Source organism: Malus domestica, chromosome 07 (genome assembly GCF_042453785.1).
Source record: "Malus domestica chromosome 07, GDT2T_hap1".
Classification (NCBI taxonomy): Eukaryota; Viridiplantae; Streptophyta; class Magnoliopsida; order Rosales; family Rosaceae; genus Malus; species Malus domestica.
The window spans coordinates 3,757,325-3,768,500 of NC_091667.1; positions in this window are offsets into that span (position 1 = coordinate 3,757,325).

Genomic DNA, 11,176 nt, shown 5'->3' on the forward strand with positions numbered 1-11,176 from the left:
ATCAGAGACTGGTCAATTCAATGTTCGCCAAACAGATTGGGAAGAGCATGAAAGTTTACGTTGATGATATGCTAGTCAAGAGCAAACATGTTGACCAACACATCACTAACCTATCTGAAACTTTCACCATTTTGAAGAGGTATCGAATGAGGTTGAACCCCAACAAATGTGCTTTCAGCGTAGGCTCTGGCAAATTCTTAGGCTTCATGATAAGCCAACAAGGCATTGAGGCTAATCCCGAGAAGATCAAAGCAATCCTTGACATGAAGGAACCAGTAACTTCAAAAGACATCCAAAACCTTACTGGCAAGGTGGCAGCCTTAACTAGGTTCATCTCTAAGGCCACAGATAGATGTGCTCATTTCTTCAAAGCACTTAAGGGAGGTAAGAAGTACATTATATGGACTAATGAATGTGACAAGGCATTCAAGAACCTCAAAGACTACATGAGTAAAGCCCCTCTGCTCTCCAAACCTGAGGTTGGTGACACTCTCATTATCTATCTGTCGGTATCGGCTTCAGCAGTAAGTTTCGTTCTCATTCAAAATGATGGTAATGTCGAACGACCTATCTACTACGCTAGCAAGACCTTATAAGATGCGGAGACACGATACTCCAACATTGAGAAATTGGCTTTAGCATTGGTCATGTTTGCTCGAAAACTTCGCCCTTACTTCCAAGCACACTCTATCATTGTGCTTGCCAATCATCTTCTTTGACAAATACTCCAAAGTCCTGACATTTTCGGGTGAATGATCAAATTGGCGATATCATTGGGTGAGTTTGACATATCTTACCAACCAAAACCAGCTGAGAAGGGCCAAACAGTGGCATACTTTATCGCCGACTTCGCACATCCTGTTGACATTGTTTCTACTTCCTAAAGAAGTGGTTTCATTACCCTCAGAAGCTCAGAAAATATAACCAATAGCCCCAGCATGGAGTCTATATGTTGATGGCTCGTCCAACCAACAGGGTTGTGGAGCAGGACTAGTCCTTACGACCCTTGACAAAGTGGCAATGAAGTATGCTCTTTATTTCAAATTCAAAGCGTCGAACAATGAGGCCAAATATGAAGCCTTCCTAGTAGGCTTACGTTTGGCCAAACACCTTGGGGTTAAACAAATTAATATCTTCAGTGACTCCCAATTGGTGGTTAACCAGGTCACCAACAACTTTGACGTTAAGGATAACTCCATGGCAACATATCTGGCACAAACACAATTGTTGCTCAAGCACTTCCACTATCAGATCACCCAAATTCCTCGAGCGACAAATAGTCATGCAGATGCTTTGGCTCGACTTACCTTAGTGGTGGAAGACAAGATTGGGAGAAAAATTCAGGTCGAATTGTTGGCAGCACCAAGCACCATGGCTACGGAAGTGTGCAACTTACAACAGGAGAATAGTTGGATTACCCCAATTTATAGATTCTTTGCTCATGTCACCTTTCTAAATGACAAAGTCCAAGTTAAGCAGATTCGATACAAGACTACCCGTTACTTGATCATTAATGACAAACTCTACCCGTTACTTGGATTACCCCGATTTATGATGCCTTACGCCCGCAGAGGCAGAAACTGTCCTTCGGGAAATACATGAAGGAGTCTGCAGAGATCATGTTGGATCTCGATCCCTAGCACACAAGGTTTTTCACCAAGGATATTACTGGCCAACACTCCACCAAGATGCCATCATAATATCCCGCTCATGTGATAAGTGTTAACGCTGCGTAACTATTCCTCACTCCCCTACCGAGCCACTCACTCCTATGATCAGCCCTTGGCCCTTCGCCCAATGAGGACTTGATTTGAACGGCTCAATGCCTGCAGGGAAGGGCAAGGTTCGCTATGCAATTGTTGCAGTTGACTACTTCACAAAGTGGGCCGAAGTATAATCCTTTGCAACCATTACTGAGGCAAAAATAGAAGACTTCGTATGCAAGAACATCCTTTGCAGATTCGGCATTCCCAATGCGATAATCACTGACAACGGGTGACAGTTCGACAACAATAAGTTCATGATGTTCTACTTTAAGTTCAACATCAACTTATGTTTTGCCTCCTCAGCTCATCCCGAGTCTAATGGACAAGTTGAAGCCATCAACAAAATAATCAAGCGAACTTTGAAAACCAGCTTGGACAAGGCTAAAGGTTGTTGGCCAGAATTTGTACCCCATGTTCTTTGGTTATACCGCACTTCGTATCGGACATCAACAGGAGAAATCTCATTCTCACTTACCTTTGGTACAGAGGCAGTTGTCCTAGTTGAGCTTGAGCAAGCAACATTCCGAGTCCAGAACTACGTGCAAAGCAAAAATGACAAACAACTTACCCTCAACTTAGATCTAGTCGAGGAACACAGAAACCAGGCTCACTTGAGGAATGTCGCCTATAAGCAGCGCATCTCCAACTACTATGACTCAAGGGTCAAACCGCGTTCTTTCAAAGTGAGGGACTGGGTATTGAAGAAAAGATTACTCTGGGACAGAGTCCCAAGTGAAGGAATACTTAGTCTAAACTGGGATGGACCGTTTGAAGTTGTTGGCATCAATCATCCTAGCTCCTACAAGCTTATAAGCTTCGATGGCAAGACCTTTGGTCATCCATGGAACGCTGATCACTTGAAGTACTATTACAAGTAAACTCACATTGTATAAGTGTTAAGTTTCAGCCGTTCGGCATCCTATGTAACGAAGACTATTTGGCATGAATTCAATAAAGAGGTGATTTAGACAACTCAGTCCTAATCCCCTTACATTTCTAGCAATGAAACACTCAGGTTCAAAGCTTCAACATGAATGCTTCCAACATGAAACAAAGTCTAAGTATATGTCAACATGACTATATAAATAAACAAACAGCTTCACAGTATATTCATTCAATCATACATTCCAACACATTCATACATAAGCCAACTGTGCTTCGAAAGGGTTCAACATACTTTGTGTCATTCAACACTTGCTACAATGTGCCTCGACACCTTGCCCTTATTCTCACCAACCAGGTGATGAAATGTGAAGAAGGAACTCATCTTCATGCCACCAACCAGGTGATGAAATGTACAACCCGTACTCTCCTTCATGCCACCAACCATGCCACCAACCAGGTGATAAAATGTACAACCCGTACTCTAATATCATTTGGCAACTTGCCACTCATGCCACGAACCAGGTGAAGAAGGAACTCATCTTCATGCCATCAACCAGGTGATGAAATGTACAACTCGTACTCTCTTTCATGCCACCAACCAAGTAATGAAATGTACAACCCGTACTTTAATATCATTTGGCAACTTTCCGTTCATGCCACCAACCAAGTGAAGAAGGAACTCATTCTCAAGCCACCAAGCGGGTGATGAAAGGTGATGAAGGAACTTACCTTCGTACCACCAACCAAGTGATGAAAGCAACTTACCATTCATTCCACCTACCAGAAGACGAGTGGTACAACTTGTACATGTGAACTCCTATCATTCACAAATAATAAAAAACCCTCAAGCTTGACAACTCAACTAGGAGAGCACTTATGCCCAACAAGAGTTATAGTCACCAACAAAGTCTTATTGCAAGCCAACAACAACTTCAGTGCATGGCATACGAAGATCAAGCTATTCAGCCCTCTTGCATCTACTTCAGACATTTCTCCACTGTAACAATGCAAACACTACAACTCGTAGAAAGCTTCACATACTGTTTTGATTAAGACAGTGTAAAGCAAAACCAATTTATGGTGCCTACAAGAGCTTCATCAATGGAGGGCAACCACAATTCTCAAAAGCTTCACACACTCTTGATCAATACAATGTGAAACAAAACCAATTTATGGTGCCAACAAGAGCTTCATCAAAGGAGTTCAACCACAATTCTCAAAAGCTTCACACACTCTTGATCAAGACAGTGTGAATCAAAACCAATTTATGGTGCCAACAAGAGCTTCATCAATGGAGGGCAACCACAATTCTCAAAAGCTTCACACACTCTTAATCAAGACAGTGTGAAGCAAAACCAATTTATGGTGCCAACAAGAGCTTCATCGATGGAGGGCAACCACAATTCTCAAAAGCTTCATACACTCTTGATCAAGACAATGTGAAGCAAAACCAATTTATGATGCCAACAAGAGCTTCATCAAATGAGTTCAACCATAATTCTCAAAAGCTTCACACACTCTTGATTAAGACAATGTGAAGCAAAACCAATTTCTGGTGCTAACAAGAGCTTTATCAATGTAGGGCAACCACAATTCTCAAAAGCTTCACACACTCTTAATCAAGACAGTGTGAAGCAAAACCAATGTATGGTGCTAACAAGAGCTTCATCAATGTGGGGAACCACAATTCTCAAAAACTTCACACACTTTTGATCAAGACAGTGTGAAGCAAAACCAATTTATGGCGCCAACAAGAGCTTCATCAAAGGAGTTCAACCACAATTCTCAAAAGCTTCACACACTCTTGATCAAGATAGTGTGAAGCAAAACCAATTTATGGTGCCAACAAGAGCTTCATCAAAGGAGTTCAACCACAATTCTCAAAAGCTTCACACACTCTTAATCAAGCCAATGTGAAGCAAAACCAATTTATGGTGCCAACAAAAGCTTCATCAATGAAGGGCAACTACAACTCGTAGAAAGCTTCACACACTCTTGATCAAGACTGTTCGAAGCAAATTCAATTTATATGGTTCATCCAAACCTTCGACTATTATAAGGTGTGGCTTGCATCACAATCTCTTGCTCAACAGTGCGGAAGCAAAATTTGTATATGTTGTCTTTCCCACATTTTCAAAATTCTAATTTTCCAAAAAAAAAAAAGGAAATTGGGAAATTCAACAAATTTTTAGTTTTTCCAAGAAAAAAAAAGAAATTGGGAAATTCAACAAAAGCTTCACACTATCTTGATCAAGATAGTGTGAAGCAAAATCAATTCATGGTACCTAACAAAACTTCACCACAAAAGCTTCACCAACAAAAGCTTCATCAATGGAGGACAAATACAAATTCTCAAAAGCTTTACACTATCTTGATCAAGATAGTGTGAAGCAAAATCAATTCATGGTACCCAACAAAAGCTTCAACTCGAAAGCTTCACTTACAAAAACTTCAACACAAAAGCTTCACCTACAAAGCTTCAACTCCAAAGCTTCACCTACAAAGCTTCAACACAAAAGCTTTACCCACAAAAACTTCACCTACAAAAGCTTCACACACTCTTGATCAAGATAGTGTGAAGCAAAATCAATTCATGGTACCCAACAAAGCTTCAACCTCAAAGCTTCACCCACAAAGCTTCAACATCAAAGCTTCACCTACAAAGCTTAATATATATATATATATTTTTTTTTTTTCGGAAATTCGAAAATTCGAAAGAAAAAAAATCGAAAAAAAAAATTGCCTAGGCTTCCTCTTATTTGGGCCTAACAACTTTCATAACAAATATATATGAAAGAGGAGTTTTGGGCTACCACTTAGAAAGGAAATGCCTCATTCGTCAACTCCCTCGACCGAAGACTTGGGGGACTCTTACCATATGCTACTGCACCTTGATACTCGGAAGTCTCGCGACCACTCAGTGACTTGGATTTTTCAAGTCTCAAACCGAGAAGTTTTCCTCACTTGGAAAATTAAGGGAGCACTACCTCAACATACATGCTTCACTCACAAAGCTTCAACAAAAGAAAAATTCAAAGAACTTAGTGAAGAAGGCTTTGGTGTATTTAACACAATATGTTGAAATGAAGCAAAGCTTATTTATTGATATCTTCGATAAGTTACAAATATGTACATATACATGAATGAAAATAAACAAACAAGAAGGAGCCTTCACAAAGGTTGCTTAGGAGAAGTCTCAGCAGTCGGCAGAACCCCAGAAAGAGTAGGCACCAGAGGGTGATCATTCGGAGCCTCAGTATTGGGTAGAACCCCATAATGATGAGGCACTGAAGGATGATCATTTGGAGCTTCATTACGCGGTATAGCCCTGGAAGACGAAGGCAATAAATGCCTTTGGAACAAACCCACAAACCTCTGATGATCAAGCAAAATCTGACCATCAGATTCCTACAGCTGGTCAAGCTTCCTCTTCATGTTTGTAACATAGTCATGTGCGAGCCTGTGCAACTGTTTATTCTCATGCTTGAGCCCTCTAATCTCCTGTTTAAGACTTATCACTTCAGCCGCCAATGATTCAACTTGGCGGGTTCAAGCAAATAGGTGTTGGGCCATATTAGACACAGAACATGCACACTGAACATTGAAAGCTAAAGAATCCTTAACAGCCAACTCATCAGATCGTTTGGAAAGTAATCTGTTATCTTTGGGAGTGAGAAGGCTCTTAGCAACCACCGTAGCGGTCATATCATTCTTCATCACAGAGTCCCCAACGGTAAGAAGACCAGTAGGGGATAAGAAGGATGGGCGCCATATGTTGTCTTGAGGAGACATAGCTGCCTTTTCACCAAAGTTCAAGTCAAAACGACGGTCGGATGGGCCAGACATTTTCAGAAATGATAAAGGAGAAATAAGGTCCAATAAATTTCTGAAGTACAAAAATAAGGGGAAAATTCCTACAAGCAATAACTTTCTGAATGTACTTCTTGCACACAATTGGTGCCCTTATAAAAGAAAGGGCAACAAGGCCGTTTGTTCAAAAATCGAAAAGGCACCACTCTTCGGATTTCGAAGAGGCACCACTCTCCACACATAACATCAGCTCTTCGGGTACTATAGATAACTTTGCTAAAGATCTCTGACAAAGTTTAGACACATAAATTTTGAAGGTCTAGCTACCCTACTATTACCCACAAGGGAAAAAGAACAACATCATTGCTTGATAACTGAAAAGTCCCTATGTGTGTCAACCTCCGTGCTCCGTGGCAAGATAGATTGGCAAAAATGCCCAGCCTTTACTCACATTCGAGAAAACACTCCCAACAAGATTGCTTACTCAAAAATCGAAAAGGCACCGCTCTCCGAATCTCGAGAGCCAGACTCCTAACAGGATTACTTGCTCAAAAATTGAAGAGGCACCGCCTTCCGAATCTCGAGAGCTAGACTCCTAACAGGATTACTTGCTTAAAAATTGAAGAGGCACCGCCCTCCGAATCTCGAGAGCCAGACTTCTAACAGGATCACTTTCTAAAAAATCGAAGAAACACCGCTCTCCGAATCTCAAGAGCCAGACTCCCAACAGGATTGTTTTCTCAAAAATTGAAGAGGCACCGTTCTCCGAATCTCAAGAGCCAGATCTCTAAAAGGATTGCTTGTTTGAAAACCGAAGAGGCACCGCTCTCCGAACTTTGAGAGCCATATTTCCTTAGATAAAGCTTGCCTGCAATCTGTCACCTCTTTCGGCAAATCTCCTAGCTCGGCGACTTGGGGGACTCCTACTACATGGTTTGTATAGCGCTTGACCAAGCCTGAAACTACAAGTAAGCTTCAAGTGAAATTGATACATTACCTTGTGCATCTCCACCGATTAAAGATACCATCCTTGGATGGAGGAAGAGTACTTCCAGAGACGATACCACATCTACTTATGAGACAGATAAAGCAAGTGAAGACGATACCACACTTCGGTACTTAGAAGTTTCATGATTACTCAGCGGCTTGGATCTTGCAAGTCCCTAACCGAGAAGCTTCCCTCACTCAGGAACTTAGGGGAGTACTGTTTGTACCATACTTGACCAATCCCGAAACTACTGAGCACCGGTCAACATTATACCGTCAAGGACACAGAAGAGTTTCCCTCCAACCAGGAGGCCAATCACAGTGCGACACATGTCAACATCAGAACCCAATCACAGCGCGACACGTGTCAACATCAGAAGCCAATCACAACACGACACGTGTCAATGTCAGAACAAAGCTAGAAACTCTTCTATAAAAGGAGATCATTCTCCCACAATATTTCTTAATGCCATTTGTACTCACTAAAGGAGAGCTTGAACCTATGTACTTGTGTAAACCCTTCACAATTAATGAGAACTCCTCTACTCTGTGGACGTAGCCAATCTGGGTGAACCACATACATCTTGTGCTTGCTTCCCTATCTCTATCCATTTACATACTTATCCACATTAGTGACCAGAGCAATCTAACGAAGGTCACAAACTTGACACTTTCTGTTGTACTAAAGTCTACACTGATTTTGTGCATCAACATCATGAATAGTGGTATTTACCTTCTTACAATGTGTAGCTATGGTTCAATAGGATTAAAGTTGAGAGATTATTGCTACAATTTTCTTAAACTATAATGTGTCTAATATCTAATTAGGAGGGCAAAAATTAGTCTTTTGAATGTTTCACATTTTTGTCATTTCTCTTTATAATAAAATATTTTTCTATTTTTTGATTTATTTTGTTGAATCTATTTTTTAATTAAAAATAACAAATGATGCGGGTTTGTTTTGAATTTAATAATTAGACCCTAACTCTATTAAAAAAAATAATTAGACCCTAACTAATCAGTTTTAAATTAATATTTGACTTGTAGTTAAAGAAAGGGCAAAATTTGGTATTACGAATCAGTTTTAAATTAATATTAGACCCTAACTAATCACTTATGCCCTCTCCTTTTCTATATGGAGTACAGAGATGAGATAACCTTTGACTAAAATGCTACATGGCACCGGGAAGATGCCTCAAATTTTGAAGCCCTGATTAGACATTGCATTGTAGTTTATGTTCTACAGTTACACGGATACAGACTTTGTATTGCGGTTTCTATTTTATTAGACTTGACTAATTTGACTATAATAAAAATAAAAAAAACCTATGATCGTAGTCTGAATTTACAAATACCAATAACTACAATCCAGCGTTTGAAACTTGTACTTACCTCGTAAAAAAATATAAAAAATGTGAGAAATGAAAGATGCCATTGTTGTAGAGCCAAAAAATACTCAAGAGACGACACGCGGATTTTTAGATGAAGATGAAAAAATTACCCTCGAGACACACCAGGTTTCTTACACGCGAACAACGGAGAATCATCAATCAACCGAGTCAAGAGTGTCCAAAATAGGTAACAAGTTCAAATTTATCTCATTCATCTTTACTCTATATCCTCTACAAGGAAATCATTCCATAACCTTCAAAACCTTCCATATAAATTAAATTAATTAGGCTAATTAATGGATTAATTCCTAATTAATCCATTAAACACCAAATTAATCACCATTAAACCCCAAAAAACATCCAAGGGCCGGCCACTCTCTCTTCCAAAGAGGGCCGACCATGCTCTATAAATAGGACTCCATTTTCTTCGAAGACTAGGTCCACACTCCTGTAAAACTCTAAAAACTCTCTAAACATTTTTTTCTCTAAATTCTAACTTTGGCATCAGAGATTCTTCGGTCATAGCCCCCATCAATTCATCGTGGGTCCGTGAGGCTTTTGGCCTTAACCAAATGTGTTAATTGTTTTGTAGGTGCACTTTTGTCCAAGATCAAGAATGAAGAAATTTTCACCCACAATTATGGTGACAGAGTTTGTAATTTTGTATGCTTTGAGTGATTAGTGTACACACTACTTGATTGACCTTTTATAATTAGCATAAATATTGTAACATTTTATTGATTAAAAGAGAGAGGAAACATGATTTAAATATAACTTTTTTTTAGTGCAACAATACATTTTACATTAAAGGAATGAGGAATTCGGTTAAGCCACACAATAGGCAATCTAATTTGGTATTGAATTCGTTATCCATAAGATTTGAACCTAAGACCTCTCAATTACAAGTGAAGAAGAATATCACCAGACCGTAGTTTTTTTGAACAAACGATATTATCTATGCTAAGGGGGACTGGTGGGCTTACCCTCACAATGGGCTAGCAATAATGTAGTTCAAACTCACATTTGATGAAAATCGAACATAAGACCTCTCACTTACAAGTGAAAATGAATACCACTAAACTGTAGTTTTAAGAGCACTAATGTTGTAGTATTTTTATTTTTTTTTCGAAAACATTAATGTTGTAGTATTACTGTATTAGTATTGTTGGTATCTATCTATCTATATCTATATTATTAAGAGAACCTTCCTTGTCAACTTTTTCTCTTTTTTTTTTCTATTTTGCCCTCACTTTTGATACACACTATTGACAAAAATGAGGCAAAATAATAATTTTGTACCTTTTGACAAAATGACAACTATATCCTTTTTTTTCCTATTTTACCCTTTTTTTTAGAAAATGACAATCATATGCTTATTTTTTCCAATTTTACCCTCACTTTGGATACACAATATTTACATAAGGAGGAAAAAATAGGAAAAAAAGGGGGAAAAAGTTGACAAGGAGGCTTCTCTTAATAACATTTTTGATACACAATATTTACATAAGGAGGACAAAATAAGGAAAAAAAAAGGAAAAAAGTTGACAAGGAGACTCCTCTTAATAATAGTATAGAAAAAAAAATTGCACTTATTAAGAGAAATTATTCACACACACAAAGTGTGTGCTCTCTGCTAATATTATTAATATGAGCCATGTTTAAAAATAATTCTATTTTTAAATATTCAAAATTTAAATACTACCAAACGTTAAGATGCACGAAAATAGGATATTTTAATTTGTAAATTGGTTGAAATTTTCATAGGTGAAGCCAATCAAACCTATTTTCAGACCGAAAATCTTTCGATCCCATGCAGTCAATGCTAATGGGTGTGCTTAAGAGTTGGTGGCAACCGAATACCTCTAATAAAAAAGAATAAAACGGGTGTTAATAACAATTTGGGAATCTTAATACAACACTTCGGGTACTGTTCATTTTTAACGAAAATGACATTTTTACCTTGAAAAGTCACTCATAGTACTATTCACTTACACCTTTATTTTGTCATTTTCATTAAAACTAAAGTTTTTGAGAACTTTTCTTTAGTTTTCCTTAAAAATTAAAGTAGAACTAGACTGAATCAAATAGCACATGAATTTTTGTACCCGAATCAAAATACTCCAAAGCAACACCAAGAGATGAGGGAATAAAAGTGTATCAAACTCGTCAACCAGATTTAAATATGAGACATCTCACTTATCAGTGAAAAATATGAGAACATAATATTAAGTGATAATTTCACATAAAACATAGGGCTAACTAAATTTCAAAAATGGGTCACAAGGTTTCAATTTTCTCACATTACCCCCCTAAAATTTTAATATTGTATTAATTTAC